The following is a 22,264-nucleotide window of genomic DNA, read 5'->3' as shown; positions in this document are numbered from 1 at the left end:
TCCCTCCTCCCCTATTGGATATTTTCACATAATTTTTGACCTACACTCCTGTGGATGAGAGCAAATGGAGCATCTGTTCTTTGTTTATTTCTGTTCTTTGCAAATGGTCAAGATTTTAAAGAGTGAAAAGTTGTGTAAAATTTCTAATTCTACATTCAATACTCATTAGTATCAAGTTTTAGGTCTGCATGAGCATATTTATGTTAAACCTATTTCACAAAATTCTGGTGTACGAGGGAGACTTTTCTAATGTATCACAGTTAAACCACACAGCTCAAAGATCAAATACTCAGTATTTCCAATTAAGCAACAGAGACTAGAAGTCACTGAATAACTGTCAATTACAAACTTGAAGAAATGCGTCTGGTCATGAATATTCTGTAAATGGGAAAAGAGACCGAGTCTGTGGAATAAGTTGATCACCATGAATTATCCACCTGTTTCTCTCTGCAAGTCAATAGCAATGTCTACTTTTTTCTGGCATTCTCCTTAATACTTCCCTGAACTCGATGTACATAAAGGAAATGTCTTAATTGACCTAAACTCAGCCTTTTCTATAGCTACATATGATCTATGTGAAAACATATACATTACAAATTCTGGATGAGAAAAAGCATGCTGGAGGGGGAACCACTACCTTTCTTAAGAGGCTGGCCATGTGGCAAGTGTGACATAGAACTGATGTATGTAGGCACACAAAAGCATGGTTGTCCATTTAGGGTTATGGGGGAATTGGGTTATATAGGGAAAATGTTGCATTTTGTTCTTCCTGTAAATAATTTCCACAGAAAATAGGCATTTCCACATCAGAAGTTTCTAGCCATTAGTTCATGAATAAAACTATCTAATATGTGGAAGTGTAGTCTGGATGTGTCACATCCCCATTCTCTTAATAAGCGTATAGTGTTCAGTTTGTGCAGACTTCCCTGGATGTGTGAGACAACAGGCTTTCATGAGATGTTTTGTCTATATCTCCAGATGGCTAACCTGCGTTTGACTGGGACAAATCTTCAAATATGTTCCCAGTGGATCTTTATATCCTGCCCCTCTGCTGGTAGTTGATAGATACACCTTCAAAATGCATTGGAGGAAAAAGTGTGTGGGCCTCTGGAGACAAAAAAAGTGTATTTACTGAGGGCTGCTTCTGCTAACGAATATATCAACTTCTATCTCTGGGCGGGGGGGGAGGTGGTCAGGAGCAGCAGAAGCTGTTTTAATGACTGCAGCCAAATCCCAGCAGATGCTCCCTCAGATCCCCTCAGAAGCAGGGGAGATTGTGGGGAAAGCACTGTGCAGCATATGTGCAATAGGTTCAGTCATGTACCGGGAAAGTCTTGTCACAGAAAGTGTTGTCTATTGGGCAACCCTGACCAGAGGGGACAACAGAGAAAGGAAGGCACAAAACCTGTGGCATCTGTGAGGCATCAGCACAATTTGCGAGTATTGGGGATTTTGACAGGGAGAGGAGGCAGAGCAACTACAATAAAGTTTTGCGAGGCTTTGTGATCTGAGGGACCTTGCATCCTTGTCATCTCCAGAGCCTTTGTAAACAGAGTACAAATGTACAATTGTAAATGAAGCCACTTTCATACTAGTTTAACTTGGCATGTTTTACTTTGCAATTGCATGCCTGAAAGCAAGCATAGGGTCAATTATTGCAGCTTTGCTCATGGATGATAACACATTTAGTTGTGCTAACTCTGATGCTGTTAATATTTTGCTTTAGAAATCTAAAAAGGTAAAGAAAACCAAACCAGAAAAGTTAAGAGTTTTGTAGTCCAAAAAAAAAAAAGAAAAAAAGCAATTCTTGGAAAACACAAACTGCTAGTCACTGCCCTCTCTTCTGTGTCTTCATCTCACTAAAAAGAGGGCATTTTTGTCTTGGAATTAATATATTAAATATGTTTCTATAACCATGTTAGTGTTGTTTCTATTTAAGACTGATATATCCCATGAGATGCTAGGAAGACTGGCATAAGGATGTTAACCAGTTTTAAAATCTCTAACAACATTGTAAAAAAGAAAAAAGGACCTTAAAGTAATCACTTACTGTATGCATAGTTGGAACAATTTCTAGTGGTATGTGATACAAGTTTCCAAGACTATGCTATGTGCCTGCCTTTTGCGCATTACGATCCTAAGCACGTGAATCTCAGCACATGAAATGGAGCTGGGAGAAATTTCTAAATAATTCAAATCTCAGCCTGATCTTGTGAAGCAGGATTTACTCATCTAATTTTCATGTTCTTTGATTTGCTTGATCAGAAGAAATGGAAATCAGCAGAGAACTTTAGCTAAATCTTCCCGAAACTTCAGCTTTATACCTGTTGTATAAGACTGTGATTTTGAAGCTTACAGTGGAATAAATATTTACTTTTGTGTATGCATGCACCTGGCTAGATTATACTTCATGTGTTTTTAATAATGCAACATCTGAACACCTGAAAAAGCATTAAACCGCTGCTTATGCTCAAAGGCTTCATTCATGTACTGGCATATATATGTATGCATATTTGGATCTGTTGAAAGAAAAGAAGTTGGAACTGGATTTAGCAGACCTCTTTCCATATCTACCCGAGGAACTCATTTAGGACAACTTCTTCAAAAGCAGCTGATGACTTAGGATCATGAACAGCATTGAAAATCAATGGAATTTAGGCTCCAAGTAGATTCAGGATATAGTTTTCTGAAGAACTTGCTTTCTCCACCTCAATTCCCCTTGGTGCTAACAGCCTTCTGGCTTGAAGTCTGAGGTAAAGATTTCTTTTTCCCTCCTCTATTTAATTTGAGAAATTTATAATATCAGGCGATTCCTGTGCTAGACAATGCTGTTCCAACATCAGTCAGCCAATCCACTAGGCAGTGTGCAAATGTATACATTATTTTGTAGAAGCCAGTATAGAAATTCAAATGAAAAATCTGCCATCTGCAACTCTGCTAGCGCTTAGCATATCTTCTGACTTCTGCTGCAGTTAGTTTTCAAGACTGCCACTGTTTTAGTATAACCAGGATTTAGCTTACTGTAAGAATGTGCTTTGTAGGACCAGACATCCTTTATAACTCAATTAGATATTAAAGAAATCTTGAGGAATAAACAGGGAGAAATTCTCCCTTCTTGGTCCAGGGCAGCAGCAACGCTGATCTTAGAAGGATTTTTCAATCAACCAGACTCAAATAGCTTTTGTAAAATAGCTCTGTTTTGTGGAAAGATGATTTGTAGCAAAGTCTTTCATTTAAAGTGGGTAGGCAGTGCTGGAAAATGTGTGTGCCCTTAAAACCTTTTCACCTGTATGCTGGACCTCCATGTGAAAGATGACTGAAGAAACTGCCCTTTGCACTAAGTGCCAGTGGCTCAATAAAGTGAGACAAAATTTACTGATTTTGTCTACAGTAAAGAGGAATCCATTAGTTGAAGTCACAGCAAATTGGTAATAAAAGCATATAAATAAAAGCAAATGCTTTTTAGTTCTCTCATGCTATTTAATTATTTCTCTGAAGTAGGTGTTGAAACTTAACAGAAAGAAGAGCTATTTCATGGCTAGACCATTTTACAAAAGAAAATGCTACAAATAGGCTTGTATGATCACTTTCTTTTGTGGTGACTTCTAAACTACAGCATCAAACAAGTATCACGGAATGACTCATTAACTAAAGCGATGGAGTTTGTATATTGAGCTTAAGAATGTCTCTAGTGCTATTTTGACCAATTCTTATTATAGGATGTCCTGATTCAGTGCTAGGGGGATTAGAAAGACTGTGCAAAGAATTCAAATGCTGCAGATGAAATGTATATGTGTTACAGTTGCAATAGTTAATGGTTTACTGTCTGATGTAATTGTGTCCTTTAGTTATGAAATCTTTCCCATAGATGCTGAATTAATAAAAAATGGAAAAAGGATGAAATTCATTGCTGTGCAGATGAAGCATAAAACATCCTTTCACCAGTTCCTTGAGTGTAAGAGGTCATTTTCACCCTTGTAGTCTAGTTTTACTCCCATTAGCATAAATAGTTATGTTAGCACCGACTGTAGGAGGAATAGATTTTAACATTTCCAAATGTCCCCTTATTAGAGATATCCTTCGAATATTGTCCAACATTTATTCTACTAGAAATAAATAAGTTCATAATTAAGAAAAACATTCATAATTTTAGCCACAAATAATTGTATTCTGTAGGTCAGATATTGTGTCCAAGATTTGCATTTTCAGGTCTGTTAAAATTACTGCAGACAATAGTCTTTGTTTTGTTTTTATACTCTCCTCCTTATCTTGATATTGCTGGGTGGAACTAGTCAAACTTAACTCTTAGTTAATGTGAGGCTTATTCAGGGATGCTGAGAGGAACAGGAACAACTCATCCAAGCAAGGGAGGTAACTGTAGAAGCCTTGTCAAAAAAAAAGATCTACAAACTGATATCCTAAATTAAATGATATTTTCTTTATTGTGACCTGAGTAAGAGTTGATTAAGCATTTAAAATTGCTTTTGAAAAAGTTATTATGTTAGAACCACATTAACACAGGGCGGAAGACAGTTGGACTTGCTTTAGCTGCATGCCGACTAAATGAAATAGTACCAAATTGTCTCTGCTCTCGGAGCACTGGAAGAAATCAGTGTACTGGCATAAACTGTGGACAACTAGTGCAGGTATCCAAGGTGACTTTCTTAAATAAATTGTATGTAAACAGGATGTACGTGTGCTGCTTCAGACAAAACTCCATGGCAGCATAAGGAGGAGCATCACAACTATCTTTTAGGTAGTTAGAAGCTTGAAGGTCTTGGATGCCATCTACTTTATGGATCCTAATTTGTCTGAGTTAGAGGCAATCTACAGTCCTGAGTGGTTCTACACACACAATATAGTAGTAGTGATGTTGTAGTCAGGTAGATGCCCAGAGTGAATATCAAGTAGATGCTGAGCACTGATCCCAGCCTCACTCTAGTCAGTACTAAGCTGTTTAACTCTTGAATGAAGCTATGGAACCATTTTTATTTATTTGTTTTTATTTTATTTTATTTACTTATCATTGCTGGGGATGGGGGAGAGCCAATTACGAATGGAAAACATGCTGCTTTGAAGGCATTGGCAAATGTCTTCTGTTGTTCTTATTTAGAATAGCTGAGTGAAAGGATAATGGCACTTTCTGATTCAAGTACAACATTTTACTGACTTCATTCTATCTCATAAGTCATGTTTTTCTTTTTAAAGACTGCTCTGCCATTAAATGCTAAAATTACACTAAATTGAATCAATGTGTAACTGTGTAAAACAACTGCATTTGCAATGACAACATGTAAGGGCTATATATATGTATATATTTAGAGACACAGCATAGCAGTATAGTCCAGTGACTTAGGCTGTATAAATTTATTTTAGTAATTAAGTGGTAGAAGAAACACCTTTTATTTATTATGCCAGAAGAACAAACGAAAGCCTTGATTATATCAGATACCCTCTATGTGGATCTCTTTCATGGAGCAGTTAGCAATTTGGGAACATCACTCAATAGATAATCATGGAGCTTTATGAAAGGGCTGAAGGGTATTGAGTCTAGCAGACACAGTGTGAGGAAGGACCAACATACAACAAAATGTTGGTGAATGGTAGGAGTTTTCCCAGAGAAGAGTTAGCGTGTCAGTAAATGGAATAAAATGACATCGTCTGACATTTGTTCAAAGCTTTTCATAAAACACTAAAGAAATTGTTTAAATCAAAAATAGTCATCCATACTGATATAGCTTGGGTCACAGTGTGCCTGGTATGTCAAATGATATGGCTTAATGTCATGTGCTGTGTAATGATGAATCAAGTTGCTTGCTAGAGCTGCATGCCAGCTGCTTTGGAAAACATTTCTCTGTTGTCTTCATAAGCTAGCTGGACTTTATATCATGAGATTTCTTTGGCATTTTTGCACAGCCTTTAGATATCAGCATCACTATTGTAGCATCCTGCCTATAAGTGAACAGTCTGTTTTTATGATTGCAAACTGTGTAGATTACTAATTCATGTTGTACCCATGATAATGGATCTTCCTCATTTCAATTGAACATGCAAATCATTGAAAATACAGAGGGCGGGAAACACAGTGGATGTAAGACAAAGCACTTGTAACCTTAAGCCTTTTATATGCTGTTCAGTACATTGGAATATGGAGGAAAAAAGAAGGTTCCAAAGAAAAGGAGTTATTATGCAAATATTTTGTTTTACTTTATTAAACTTTAGATGGCCTGCTTCAAGACAGTCAGGAATCCACCTCTTATGTACATACAACATGTTTTGCAGGTTTAAATTGTATCCCCAAATTACTTTTAGCTAGAAAGTAAACAATATGGTAAAAACTGCAAAAACAGCATGTGATCAGTCATGGCTTGTGACCATAATTCAACTGTCGATGGGGAGATTTGGTAGAAAATTTGCAGAAGTGTCTGTGTCTCCGAACATGTGGTTAGCAATTCTGGCATTCATTGGAATACTTGACTGCATTAAGAAACAACAAACAATTCCATTAATCTCTTGCCTTTGAATTACAAATTGATGTTAATATCAACTTACTTTCTGTTCATCTTTTCTTCATTTAGTGCAGGTCTCTTACTTTCTCCCAATGAAGACGGTAGATTTTCATGGATATGAGCAGCACACGTTATGGGCTTGCTCTGTCATCTGTTTTATTCCCAGGAGCGTGCAATTCCTCTCTCTCATTCCCCCCCTGCCCCGACAACCTGACACACACACTTTTTTTTTTCTTTTGTTTTTGTGACTCTTACTATTGCCTACAAGTTTTCACATTCTAAACAGCGATCAATTAGAATTCAGGGTCAGGGCATATAACCAGTATGAGATTTTGACCCAACAACATGAAAGATGGTAAAGAATGGAGGAAAGAATTTCTAATCAAGAGAGATCGCTCTTAGACTCCCCTTGAGCTCACTGAACCAGAAAAAAAGCTTGTTCACTTAGTCCATATATTATTTTCAACAAACTCTTAGGCATAATAATAACAGACCAGTCCTCAGAATAATTCCTTCAAATGAGAATTCATGAAGTACAGATTGTGTCATGTTTAAAATACCATTTGTCGTAGGTTATCATAATTCAGCTTTAAATCTGAGAATTTAAGCAGCTCCAGGCTAATGAATTCAGAATTAGTGATCTCAATGGGTGAAATTTATTATAAAAATATCTTTAATTCTTGTTAATAACTACATAACAGTGAGCTAGTTATCTGGGTACAAACACATGCCAAGAGTTGTGTAGAGGCCTTTTCTCCATTTGTTTACCTCACTACTTTGAAGTGGGAGAAGTCACAATATCTTGCTGATATAAAGTACTAGAAACTATATGTTCTTCTGTCAGATAAGCCACAGGACTTTCACCTTTGATTTCTAACATTTTATAAGTCTCTGCTTTCAGCTTACTATTGCTGCCACTGTGTCTAACTTATTATATTTTTATTTCTAAACTAATCACTTACAGAAAATTTTTCTTCTTTCCATCTTGTCCCTCTCTCATAATCTTTCCATTTTCTCCCAAGGGTTATATAGTATCACTTGCAATTATCTTGCTATTTTGAATTCCTTAAAATGGGGACCATACATGGGATTTTAACAGCCCAGAGAGATTTACAAAGTTCAGTGCCAAATCCTACAGTTAATATATCTTTTTATGTACTTATGCTGTAAAATACAGTATTGGTGCTCTCCAGAGAATAAGTGCTGATAATTGTCTTACCTGATCACATAACCTTGACTAGTGAGACATACTAATAGTCTAGAAAAATTAATGTAGACCTATATTTAGTAGAGATAGTACTTGTTATATTTAAAAACTTAGTATTCTATAGTCTTATTTACTCATTAAAAACATAATGATATTAACAGCACCCAAGAACGGACATTTGAGTATATTGTAGCATTATGTGTTGTGTATATCAAAAGGTATTATATAGTAATAATAACAGAAATCCTGGTTGAGCAACTGCAGAAATAATTTCATTATGCAACTTGTATTAATGAGCACTGAATTTTATCTTTTTTAATAAACTGAAAAATGAGGAGAGCAAAAAGTTAGTGACGTATTAGTTTGTGGACAGAGCACATAGCAGTAAAACTCAACCACGGCTTCTACTAGTAGACTCTAGCCTTAAATTTCTGTATTTAACTTCCTTGTGTTATAGGTTAGAGGTACAGTTATAGGTATCTTCCTGTTACGTCCATACATTCTTCTTCTTCTGTTCTCTGTTACTGCATGCTTTCTATTTTTTCTAATGTATTTGGAAATGATTCTAATAATGCTATTTACTTCCTCACGCTAATCATGCAGTAATCACAAGCGCATATCAGAAAGCAAAGTATTAGAGGTCTGTATTCAACTATTTGAAGAAAAAAAGTTGCAACATCTTAATAAAGGAATTTCTAGTGTGTTTCTCACTGAATATTCATTTTCTCTGCTATTTTAGTCCAGATTGTGCTCTTATATTGGTGAATTTACAGTAACTTGAGAAAATACTTTCATAATAATAATAATAATTAAAAAATCATTCTTTCTGTAAGTTTTTAGGCAGTTGTCTTAGGACTTCAGCAAGAACAAAAATAGTGCTGTGCAACATCTTTTAGAATATGGTATCTTGCTAACTCAAGTATCGCAGAAAATTTCTAAGCATATTAATTTCCAACAGTTATCTTTGCCACTTAAACTTATAATCTCATCAAAAAAATTAATCAGACTTGTTTGACAAAAGGTTGTCTGGGAGGAATTATGTTTCAATCTTTTGCTTCGCCAGCAGAAGTTCTTTATAATCTTTCCATTATTTTCCACATGATGGATTTCACATTAACTGGCTTACAGCTTCTTGTGCCTTTCAATATCAATGTAATACTGGCAATTTTCCTGAGTTACAGATTTTACCTGATGTTCTAGGACTTTTTTAAAAATCATTTGTCACCTATATCATTAATTAGTGCTTTATGGATTCTTGGGGGGTGGTTACTGCATTTTCTTATAGAATAGTGTTGGTGTAATCTATTTTAGCCACTATTTTCTTTGGTTCCTGGTGGCTGTTAAAATACTTAAGGAATTTCACAAGTTATGAGCACATCAGTCTGCTTCCAAAAAGACAAGGGAAGTGTACACTGAGTTTGCCTGCTGCTTCAGGTTTCTGAAAAATTGCTTGTTTGTTTGAATCAAGTAAACCTTTCACACTCCAGGGCGCTCTCTTAGAGTCGACTTCCAGCGTATGAAAGTGCTTGCTTTTTACAGGTTTCAGAAGAGATGAGTTAGGTCTCTTTGGTTTTTTTGTTTGTTTGTTTGTTTGTTTTTTTGAATACTTAAATGATAATTACAGCCCTGCTGTTTATTATTCTTACTACAGTCTTGTAGATTATTTTGTTGTGTTCTTTTAGTTTTCTTATCAGTTTTCTACCGTTTTCAACTTGAGATTTCATGTTGATGGCAAACTATATTTTTTGTTGCTTTTCTTTTTCTAATTATTACCTCTGTCACTGAACTAGGATGAGCTTTTAGCTGAACCCATCCTCCTTCCTGATTGTGGAATTTTCTGCCCATCAAAAAAACACTTTTTAAAGAACTTTTAATGTTTTTTCTTGTATTTCTATCTCCTATTTCTTTTTAACTATAATTTCAGCCTCAATGTTACAAAAGTAGCTTTCTGAAGCCTCAACTTTGAATATGTATGTGTCTGTATGTAAGGTTTTGCTTTGGTTTTTGGCCATTCGACACTGTCTTTTGCTTCCTCAAAATGAATGTAATCACATCATGACTATCACCGGTTTCTAGTCAACACTGTCTTCTAGTCCAGTGACAAATTCAAGTGGTAATGTGTAGTATCTCTTGAGATATTATTAAAGCAGGAAGACTCACAAAGGAAAAGCTAGTAGAAGAGAACAGTTGAAAGAAAAAAAAGTAAAATTATACTTCTTAATTGTGTCATGGTCTTTCAGCCTAATTGCAGCATTAGTTGATACCATTTAATTAGATCAAATGATAGAGGAGATCTGAGATTTTAAAATGGAATGGTAATTATGCATAAATAGGAACATTCTTTTAAAAGGATTTATAATGGACAAACATATTGAAACACATAAAATGCATTAGGATAGGAATATCAAAAGCAAACTTTTCAAAGGGAAAATTTTGCAAAATTAGATCTGTTCTGTAATTTTTTTAGAGTAGTGTGAAGAACTAGTGGGGTGAGGTGAGGCTCTAATATATGAAAATTTAAGCACTGCTGTCAATTCTTGAGTGTATTTGCAAGATGAAAATGGCTTTTCATTAGAAGACTAGCAAGATTTCGTTCTGTATATCATCGAATGATCTGTGATTATATGGCTGTGATTTAGAGCTGACTGATAGGGACAAATTATTTGCAGCAGCAGCAAGAATCTGGAAATTTCCTAATGTTGAAAGTACTGCTGGTGGCCAGAGGTCCATACAACATGGACTAAAATCTGAACCCATTTCCCTGTTGCTACTTGATCATCATTCAGGGCAGCCAAAAGAAATTTCAGATGAGTGACACGGGATTAAAGCTGAATAGTTGCATATTCCACATTACAATATGCTCTGAGGAAAAGCTTGAGGAAATGGAGAGCTCCTTTGCAGGAGAAAAGATGGGAAAACTCTGAAGATCTCCTCACAGAGTCTCTCTTGACAGAGAAGACAAGATTTGAGTCTTATATTATGGTCACTCTAATGAAAAGTTATAGTATAGAAAATAATCTCATAAAATTGTACCAGGAAATGTCTCAGCTAACCCTTAAGTTTTAATAATATATTTTTTTTCTGGCACAATGCCACTGCTTTGATTTCATTTTAGCATGTAAAGTAAGCACTGATGAAAAATGGAGGAAAGGCAGAATTTGTGAATCCTTTTACTACTACTTTAGGAAGCACTCTTTTTCCCTGGAAGCCAATAGTGTGGGGTTTAATTCCTACTTTGTAGGACTGCATCCCATGAAAAAACTGAATACACACTAGTTTTCCTCTCCACCTTGGCAGATTATACCTAGACAATCAAAGTACCTCACATAGAAAAATGTGTGTGTACTGTAAAGGAAGATGATTTACTTATCTGCATAAAATAAAAGCTCTTTTATATGCTGAGTTCTGTTGCATATGCTGTACGTAACTTAGGCTTTGCAGGCATAAAAAGCAACAATTTTTCCTGCCACCCCAGCACTAAACCATGAGAGAATCTCTCACTGACGGTGTTTTTGGAAAGGGCACTGCTTCTTCCTCATGTGTGATCATCCTCACAGCATTAAGTTTGACAGGGCAGGAAAGCCACTTTCCAGAATCGCTCAAGGCAGAAAGTGTCTGTCAGTTTTAAATTTCAATGCTAAAAAGAGAGAATGAGTTATTGCTTGTGGTACACAAGAGACTAACTCCACAAACAGTTACTGAAGCACTCGTTACTCTGTCCTTACATGTCCAAACAGGAAGGAATATGGGGGGAAAAAATCTCGCAGCAGCAGCATTTTTATTTTTATCATGGCCATACTTAAAACAGTATGTTTCAGGATTAATTGCATAAGGTGTCTCCAATCACAGCAATGGAGTATATGAATAGCTAACCTGAAAAAAAGAAAAAGAAAAAAAAGCAACATCTTTCTTCTTCAGCTCCTTCCCCATTTTATATATACATTTATAACTAGCACTTAGTTCTAGACTGGTTTTTCTCTCATTTTCATTTGCAAAAGCTGCCAAGAGAGCTCTGTCTATTGACAGACTTGTGTCCTTTTGTGCAGCTCTGGCATGTTACTACTTTACTTGGAATTTTTAATAAGAGTTTGTAGTAGCTCAGTTTGATAATCAGCTGAAATCAACACTCCTGCAAGTAAAGACTTCCATTAGCTCCGTGGAAAGCCTAATGATGCCAGTGCTTGCTAAAAGAAAGGCAGATTGCACTGTTTATCTACCAGAACAACTCCAGAAAAGGTCATGTTGAATTTAAAGTAGCAGATGTGTCACAGTAGCCGTATATTTCTAAAACAACAAAAGATGCTTTAAAAAACGATTTTATGATTCATCCAGAAAAAGTTTCAGTAAACTTATGTAGGTGGAAAACAGTTACTGTCCTTCACTAAGTAACCTTAGGGTCTAGGACCCACATTAGGTAAGATAGATACATACTTTTACCTAATCATGCATCAACAGACTTTTTCATGTCATGTCCTTTTGCAAATACCAAGGCATTCATTTACTTGTAATAAAATGCATTGTAAAAGTATGTCCATGTAGAAAGAAATGTTTTGTTCTGATGGAAACTGCTCCTGAATCTTTGGCTAGAAGCTAATCTTTGCACAACTTGAATTGCTACTAAAATGTAGATGATACGTGAGTTTAATTTGTTGTGTTGGGATCTTTTATTTGTAAGGAACACTCATGGAATTAAACACAGATAATGCAGTGTGGCAGTAGTGTGCAAGTGGTTTTCTATTCAGTGTGAATTAGTCACAAATCTTCTTTTTTGTATTTATGGTGCATAAATTGAAATTATAGCTGTCCAGAGAGATGATTGGGGGGGGCGGGGGTTGGTTCAGTGAGGGAAATGAAATACTTCATGGAATAACTAATTGTGATGAACATGCTTTCTTCTGTCTGTTCTGCTGCTTTCTCTAGTGATACATGATAAATGGTCTGTAAAATGCCCACAAGATGGTTAGAGCTCCTGGGCAGATGTTAGTAGCTATCAAGAACTTGATGAAAGTTACTCAAACACATGCTTTATTTGCATGAGTTGTACAAAGTTTGTAACAGGAGCCACACGCAAAACTAAACCCCGCCTTTACAGTTAGGTTCAACCACCGCTATCAAGTAAACAAACTGGAAACATACCAAAACTCTGATTAAACAAAATAACAGTTTCTGGGTATTCTTACTTACGCCTGTGATTAGATTTATTGTAAAAGAGTTTTTGATAGTGGGAATTGTAAAGGCATCCGTTGCTGCGGCCTTCCAGAGGAAGGTGTTGCTTGGAAAGGTTCTGCAGCGCCGAGGGGGGACCAGTGACAGCGCCTGGAGGTCACAGCCTTCACCAGGGCTGCCGCGTCATATCCCCGACAGATGTACGCTGCTGACAGCAACCACAGTCCGAGCCAAGTGGCCTGACGGAGCAGTAGGCTATTAGGTGTTTGGAGGCATTACAGCTGTCACAGAATTTTCACAAAGGTCTTAATTTTTTTTCCCACAGAAGAGCGGAAACCAATGTTTAATCTTAAAAATAAATAAATAAATAAATAAAATGGAATTCTCGTTTTCTGGCTAGCTTTAGCTGCTGGAACACTGAAGGCTTTAAAAGCTTATCACCAGCACTTTGTATTGCACCCAGCAGCTCTAATTTTCATTTCAAAGGAACTTTGCCTATCAAGAGTACCAAAGATCTCAAAAAACCCTGGGGATAACTCTTAGTCAAATACCCCATTATTCACTGATTCCCCAACCCAGCTTAAACAAATTTCTGTTCTTCTGTGATAATGAACTAAACTTTTTACTGAAGGATTATGTGTAGCAGGAAGGTAAGGCAGGAATATCTTTGAATACTCAGGCAGGGTAAAGCTTTTGTAAAAGGTGCTGAAAGCTAATATTTTCACATGAGGTAAGTATGCTTCAGAAATATAAACGGAGAAGTCATAGTGACCATGATACATATGAATACTAATGCAAAAAAGGCCATTATTTTATTATTAAAATGGATATGCAGACTCTGTAATCAAAAGCCTTAACACCTAAGATTTCAATTTATCAAAAGTTCTTAACTCTTTGTCCAAAATATAAGTATGATTTGTCTCACTGAGTAAGAAGTTTCAGAGGTTATGATCAAAGGGGAAATAGAGATAAAGGAAAACAAGTGATGAAGCATGGTAGTAAGCATGAGCCCTGTTAGTTCCTCATTAGATGACGATACCTTTTTTTCAGTATTTGTTTGTTAACTGCAGTTGGAAGGAAAGGGTAAAGTATGTTTATCCTTTGCGTAAAATAATTTCCATGTGGTAGGAGCATGAAATGTGATTAAACTAACAAGATTGCAGAGGAAAAATACACAAGATTGATTAATAGAAAAAAAAATCTGTAAATTTATCAGAGATCTCCCACAATAGAACTTTATCTGAAATCCTTTAATGTGAACAACCCAAACCTAACTAAATGCCAATTAATAAAAAAAAAAAGAAATTGTAGTAGATGAAAAGGTTAGCAATCATTTTGGTATACGATTTCTCATCATTTTTAGGTCTGCTCTTAAGCCTCTTTTAGGGAAAAAAACAGTATACAGGATGGGACACTATATAGCATTTATATAATTCTTCACTGCTTTAATTTAAACTAAAACAAAGGTGGTTTCTCTGAGGTGGTTAGTTATTGCTTTAGTTTATTCTAGTGTTAAGCAGCATCGAGATTTCAGCAACATTTTTTTTACTCAAAACGTTCCTTGGGTTCAGCACAGACCTTTTGAAAGCTAGGTACTCCTTTCTGAAGGAAGAGCATGTCTTCTGGCGGAGTTGAAGTGACTTGCCACAGCAGCCCCTTGCCATGCTTTCTCCATGTCCACCCTGCTGGTCTAAGTATATAAAGGATTTGAGTCTTGTTTTACATCTGGATTTCTGCTCAAAATGGAAAACGCAATGTTTGATTTGTTAAAAAGCTTATTTCTGATTGTGTGTCTAATCTTCTCTTTGAAATTATATTTCTGCTTGCTGTAGTCATTTTGTTTTCTTGGGAGGATCTTCTGTTCTGTAGTTGTTGCTGTACAGATATGAAAGCTGTCGCAGATTAGCTCACTCTAGCTAACTACGTTCTGCAGCTCTCGGGTGAAAAAAGAGGCAGTTTCTGCATGTTCCTCATCAGGTCCTTTTCCCTAACAGTGCCTGAAGTACGGGACATTCTGGATGCTCGCAGTAGCCCGGACTCTGCCAAAGCTCTGTTGCAAGGAAGAGGCATCTTTCCTTGTGTCCTTTTTTTTGCCCTAACATCACGGGCAGCAGCTTGCATTCAAGCAGAGGGAGCCAAAGATATTCAGTAGGTTAGGGGAGAGATGCGGGAAGGCTTTGATGGGATGCGTGCTGCCAGGATGATGCAAAATATGAAACCTTGTCATAACCTTTCCTTGATGTCTTCCATGACATCTTTTCTGCAGCAGCTCACTGTGTTACTGCTTTGTAGACCTGGGGCAGCCAGCCCGAGGAGCCCTACTGAGTCCCTGCTCAGAGCGAGTTGCCTGTGCCAGTAGCCCAGGACCTCTGTGAATATGCTTTGGTTTCTTGTGGATCGCCCAGCATTTCTCAGGGTTGGGTGGGCTCTGTGCTCTGTTCTGTGGCATACTTTCTAGTCTCCTGGCAGACTAATTGGATGATATTCTGTGATGATTTTGGTTTTGATAGTGTCTACTTTTGCACATAAATAGGCCTTTTGATAGAGAGGGTGACCTTGTTTATGACTTTTCAAAGAGAATTGCTATGGAAAAATAACTTGTAACAACTTAAATGATCTTTAATGACTCTTTCTGTAAAATTGTTTTGTCACTTTTATTTGTTAAACATTGGATTCCTCTTTACTCTCTGTAATCAGTGAATATATCATTCTCATTTGTAGCCTTTATGTTTAGGTGGTATTCAGCCTCTGTGGATGTGAATCACTATACAAGATAGGCAAAAAGAAAGTCAGTCTGTAAAGGGCAAGGTTCACTAAGGATGTAGGTGTCAGAATTTGGGAGAATTTCTTACATCCTTACCTTGCAGGCGGCTTGAACCCTAACTACCAAGCAAACTGTAGATCTGCCTCTTTCCATGCATCGTTCTCCACCAGCTCAAGCTGTTCTGCACCCAGGTCCCCCCAGGTGAGATTTAGAAACTCTCCACCAATGTCTCTTGAAAGGTTTAATGATATTCTCAAATCCTGAATGCTGATAACTCATGAAAATACTGATTACATTTAAAATGTATCTGCAATCTTCTGATTTTTGGATGGAGCCTCAGGTGCTAGTTGCTCTATCAAACCTTCGAGCGTGACTTGATGCTTATCCTTACATCAGATTTATAACTTAAATTCCACAGAACTTGCTATTTTAGTTGGGCATGTAAGGCAGGAGCCTCCAATACTCCTGTTGAAAGCAGAAAGAAAAGTCTCTATTTCTCTTCTGAGCAGGATTCATTGCATCAGAGGTACAGAGTGGAGACAACGCTCTGAAGTCTGTCGGTTAGACCGTTTGGTTCAAAGCAAGAAGTTATGATGTTTTATCCAAGGAGTTCCTGATAAAAAATGTAGAAGAATATTGCATGCTAGAATGGCTTGTCTTTCACTTTTCTGGTTTTTTTTAGTTCTACTTTTTCCTTCAGCTATCTCAGCAGTATTTTGTCTTTTTTTCCATTTCTTAACTGGAGGAGGTTTTAGAACCTCTAAGATCATAGGGCGAAAGCTTTCTTTTTACTTGTTTTTGAAAAGGCGGTATGAATTGTTTTTGCTTTACCTCTTTTCCCAAATGATTCTTGAAATGTAACAATAAAGGGGGATTTTAGATAAACAAAAATAATAACCCCTTTAAAAAAATCATTATTTCCTTAGTTTGTCTGACGTGTTTTGTTTTTCAACGAACTATAGATTTCCCATAAACTAGCCTAAACCTGACCTGTGTTTATGAAGGAAAAACAAGAAAAACACTTAAAAAATTGTCTTTAAGTATTGTAAAGGCATTAAAAAAGTCACAAACATGGATTTTTTTTTGAAAGCCTCAGTGCTTACTAAAGGAAAAATTATCAAAATTTGATTTATCGGTGATATATTTGTTGCTTGGCTTTATTTTCTGTTATGTTAGTAGGTAGATGGCCTAAAATGCTCGCATGCATTCCACAGCAATAGAAAATAAAAGCCTGCATAGTTGAGTTGGTAACTTTTCAAAGTAGGCTTTTGTGTTTCACTTACTGAGACAGCAGGAATGGAAAAGGCTTTTAGAAATAATAAAGACTGAAAGAAAGCTTTGGAAAGACTAAGTGTATGTAAAGACTAAGTGTATGCAAAGAAAACTAAAAGATAGGTATTGAGCTAGTGATCAACCAGCTAGATTGTTGTTATTCTATCAGTGAAAGCAGATCCTTTTATTATGCTCTTGCTTTAACTCTTCAATTATGTTGGCTATAAAACAAAATTACATGAAAAGAATAAATATTTTAAAGAACAAAAGAACAAACTCTTAAAAACTTAGAAAACCTTTAAGAAAAATAAATTGTGAGAAGCAGAAGCAATAGATTAAGATCATTTTTCATTCCATGAGCCATTACTAGACTTACTTACATAACTTACTGCAGTAAGAGTCTGCAGAAAACTACGTTAAAAATAGGTACTAGATAGGCTAGGTAACATGTAATGGTAACATCTTTTCTTGTGATGACTATGTGCAACTTAGATTTGTTTTGGTGTTTGTGCTTTTCATTTCTATCAAAGTATCAAAATATTTCAATAGAAAATTGAAATATTTCTGAGGAACTATTGTATTAGGTTGCCCTAATGACACATGAAAAACAACAAAAATAAATCTGAATATCACTAAGGATTCAGAAGAATCCTGTGGAAGCTGTTTGGCTCTGTAGTGTGCCAAGCAAAACTTCCAACAGAGAATGCGCCCTCTTTTGAAAGGGTCAGAATCCTGATCCCACCTTCCTGTCTCAAAAAAAGAAGAATCGTCATGTATCAAAATATTCAATTTATCTATCTATCTGAAGAATAAGTTCAGAAACTGCCTGGATTCAACTGTATTTTTGTTTGTTAACATATGCATGGCCATAAATATGACTAGGAAGAGAAATGTGCCAAGGCTGACTAGTCATTCAGCCACTGCTACCATATCAATAGCTGTGTGTAGCTTGAATAATACAACATTTTGTGTATGGAACAGTTTGCAGACCGCTATATTTATAATATGAATTACCCTCATTTTTAATATATCAGTTGTTCATTTAGGACTATGTCATTAAGAGGAAGTAAGTCAGGACTATATGATCTTTAGGCACTGCTGATGTGCCACTGGACACAACAAACTTTATAAATCCCAGTAAACTGGTAGAGGTTTTTGTTGCATTTGCACAAATCATTTTCTGATACTCAGGGAAGCAGCATATTTAGTGATCAGAAAGTTCTAAGAATTCGGAGATCTTTGCTCATTGTGCCTTTTTAAGAATATTTTCTCATATGCTTGGAGTTCAGTCCAGTTCCTGGTTTAGAAGCAGGTAACCCATCCTCCTGCAAATATTCATCTCAGATATTTAGTGATTCAGATGTGAAAGATGAATATATAGACTTACAGAATCTAAGTTTGTATAAACAGCTGTTCTTCTAGGAATGTCCAGGTAGCCTTAAAGAGGACAACATTGTGAGGTAAGGAAAGTAAAATAAGAAGACACTTGAACACTAGAGAAAAAGTAATACCGGAAAGACTTCCAGTTACAGAACTGCTAAAATGCATGAGTAAAACCCCTCCGACCAATGATTCTGCATATACTTAGGAAGTATAAAGATTCTCTGGCTTTTATGTAGATCATCAGACATTTGATGTTCTAACTCATATGTCATTTGTAGCAATAAGAAGGGTAATTTCCATTTCATACAGTTCTGGTCAGGGTATTTCTACAGCTATGTGTTTCACTTTATATAAAGTATGGCATTTAACAAGACTCTAAGTGATATGTGTTAAAGACACTGCTAAACAGCTTCTCTAAAAGAATTTGAATTGCGTTTTTCTTGCTTATTGAGTAAAAGGTGTATTTGTGAGGTCTTCCTTTCTGTGAAGTTGCTTAGAGCGAATTTTCATGTCAAAATCAGGGTCCTATTGAAAGTACTGGCTGCTTCACTGTATGTCTTGGTGAAATTCCCTGCAGTATCATGAGCTTTGTCTGTCTCCGCTGTGTGAATCAGGTTTCCTCTGGTTGATTTCTGCTATTTGCATTACAATAGTGCACAAAATAAGCCCAGTATGTTCCAAACACAGTAGTTTCCGTTTTCTGCTGTTTCTTTGGCCCGAAATATGCATTTCCTGATTTCAGCATTTCTGAGGGATTTTTTAACAGTGATTATTCAGTTTTATTGCAATTTGGAGAGAGCTAATCTCTTTCACACATGCTCACTCACTCCTCCATGCACACAAGGAGGATGGCATGCCTAGTAAATCCTTTTTGCTTATATTTGCTCTGGCTGTGACTTGAGTGAAACGTTCAAAAAAATTTCAATTGTCTCGGTTTTCTTTGTGCTGTAAATATAGAATCGTATAGGAAGGGAGAGCAGGCTTCGCAATTTATAATTTGATACTAAGTGCTTCAAATTAAATGTAGACGATGGGAAATTATACAAATTCTCTAATAGATTACTAGAGTGGTATGTTCAGTTCATTTAACACTTTCTGCAGTGACCACTGATTTGTGAGAGCTGGCAAGCCTTGTCTTTTTTTCCTCACAGTAATCCTTGCTATTGATCTCAGAAGTCTGCTTCAGCTGAAGTAAATTGACATTTATATCACTAACACAGCAAGAATAAAATTTGAGGGAGTTTATAGCCATGCCCTCAAGGGCAGCAGTATCAAATAAAATAAAGGACTTTAATCTCACTGCTCAAACAGAGAGGAGAGAAAAGCCCCATTCAGCAAACAGCTACTTTGCGCTGCCATGTGCAAGTTCTGTTATGGCAGGTGCTGTGATATTTTCCTTAAGTCTGATTTAAGAGATTTAAATGTAAACAAACTCATGAAGAAAATCTAATTGAGCAGGATACAGTGGTTAATAAGGCCATGGGAATAATATCAATATCTAATTAAGTGTCAGTAAGCTCCCTGAAACATTCAATTTCGGTTTCTAAATGTTAACAGTAAAACCTACGTATACGTTGTTTGGATATCCTGAAGATGGTACAGTAGACAAATGTGTGTGTATAAGCTAAGGATCCTCAGCAAGTCTGCAGTGTGCAAATAATTAACTCTCCTGTTTCACAGCCCAGCTGAAACACCCAAATGTATATATTTGGCTTGGGCTGGGGCAGAGTTAATCCTTGGGGGAGGTGTAGAGAGCATTCTGTTGATATGAAAGGCAGAGGCTTTTTATGGAAAACAAAATCTGAGGAAGGACACTCTGTGCTTAACAAAAAAAATCCATTTGATCTAGGATGGGATATTATATTTTTAGTTAATGGTATAAAAAGCAAAAGGAAAAAAGAGCTAGATTCACAGCAGCGCTGGAGTAGGAGTCTTTTATCCACTAGTCTCGTTATCAGATCTGTCATCTTGGATGCTGGAGGCTATTTCAATTCTCTTTTTCTTGAGAAAGCTATAACATTGCCAGAGATACTAATTTATAGAGTATGTTGGAGTACTAGGAAAGAAAGATTGAGAGACAGTATTCCACCACATTGTACAACTCAGGCAGTTTTGTTGCAGGTGGTAAAGAGAGAAGTGGAGGACATAATAGAATTAGGTCTCCCGTGACATTGTATTTGGTCTTGTGAACTGTTCCTAAAATGGGACTGAATGAAGTGGTCAGCACTTCTAAGAATTTGGCTTTGAAAATAAACATGTGAAAGGTTGTAATGGCACGGACCTAAATTCATAATTAGTTTGACCAGAAAAAGCAAAAGTTTATTAAATATCACTTACCAATTAATTAATTAAATCCCAAGTTCTAACCAACATCCTCTCCACAGGATTCTGCATTTAATATGATGCTCGTGTGTAGTTCATACTTGCATATATTGTATTTGTTTGTCAGATACATTGTATTTTCTCTGTTCTTTTCATTCTATTTTTAGGTGGAGATTTATGACACTATTTTTCTTTAGTCTGACAGTTTCTATCTGATTATTCTAATATCGACCTTTTACAGATAGTGGCTGTCCACTTCCCAGTATTTTATATAATGCCCTACAAGTTTAATTCCTATTTAGGTAGAGCCAGATTTTGAAGCCATCAGTCATATTGATGAGAAATTTAAGCCTGATACAAAACCCATTCAGTGCAGTGAAAGGACTCTCATTTATTTCGATGATTAGGCCCTTCCTTGCCTGAGCAGGTCAGCTGCCGTCGGTGGGGCTACTCATGTGCACAACTCTGTACAAGCAGTAGCGAGTGATCCACAACTGGATCTGGTTCTTTGTTCAGTCCAGGTATATTGATATTAAATTGGTATGAATGTGCATGTGTGAATGTATTTCTGTTTGTATGTGCACATCCAGTTTATGATACCGTACCATTCTATGTATTGCAATGCTCATAAGACATGGAAAAACAATCAGAATTTCCAAAATTACATCTATAAAATTTGAGCTGGATAATTCCAACCTCAGATGTAATTCTAATTTTGTAGTGGCTCTAAATGCAGGGATGTATTAAAATAAAGATGACCAAGTAAGCTTTGTCGAATGTATCCTCTATCCGAGTGGTAAAATCCTTTTTCCTCCTTCAGGTTTATGTAATTTTATACAGATACACAAATTCAACATAATCATCCTCTCTAAAAAATTTCAACTGATCTTTCTGTTCTTTCTTTTCCTTTGTTGTCTCATAAGAACTAGCAGTGAATTTGATATTGCTGTGCATAGATGTCTAGCTATAGTGATTTCAGCTGCATTCATGCTTTACAGGAGAATGGGAGGGCATTTTATGAGTGGAAAAGCTTAAAGCGAGCAAGATGAATAAACAGATTTTGTTTTGAAGACTGGTAAACAAGAGGCTGAATATGGGGGGGGGGAAGTCCTCAGTATTTTATAAACTTGAATACATATACTGTACACTGAGGAACTCTCCCTCCCTCCAGAAAATTATATAATTTCTATTTATTTATTTATTTATTTCAGAAGATGAAAGCAATGGGGGATGCGGTGACATGATCTAACCTCTAGCTATGGCTTAATATTAGATTCTGAATTCATGGATGTTTCTTTGGGATGATTGCCTTTGACCTCTGAAAACAAAAGGTGCATTGCAGCTTAGAGTTTAGTTTATAGCTGTTAATAAAAGGGATCCTAGAAGAATGGTCATCTGTTCTGGGCACCTAACTGGAACATGGGAGATATCAGCTGCCAGTTCTTGCATGACCTTGATTATTTTCACTGTTCCTTAATTCCCCTTCAGCAGAGCAATGGAACATTTCCTGATCTTTAGCCTTCTGCAGGTCTCTGACCTTTTTATAACCTATATGACATTTCAGTAATTTACTTGTTTGTGATTAACTGATCTTCAGCCTCACAGCTTCTGCCTCTTATCCATATATCTGTTCCCATCAAT

Source organism: Dromaius novaehollandiae, chromosome W (assembly GCF_036370855.1).
Source record: "Dromaius novaehollandiae isolate bDroNov1 chromosome W, bDroNov1.hap1, whole genome shotgun sequence".
Lineage (NCBI taxonomy): Eukaryota > Metazoa > Chordata > Aves > Casuariiformes > Dromaiidae > Dromaius > Dromaius novaehollandiae.
The sequence above is the reverse complement of the archived record's forward strand: the minus strand, read 5'-3'. Positions refer to the sequence as shown.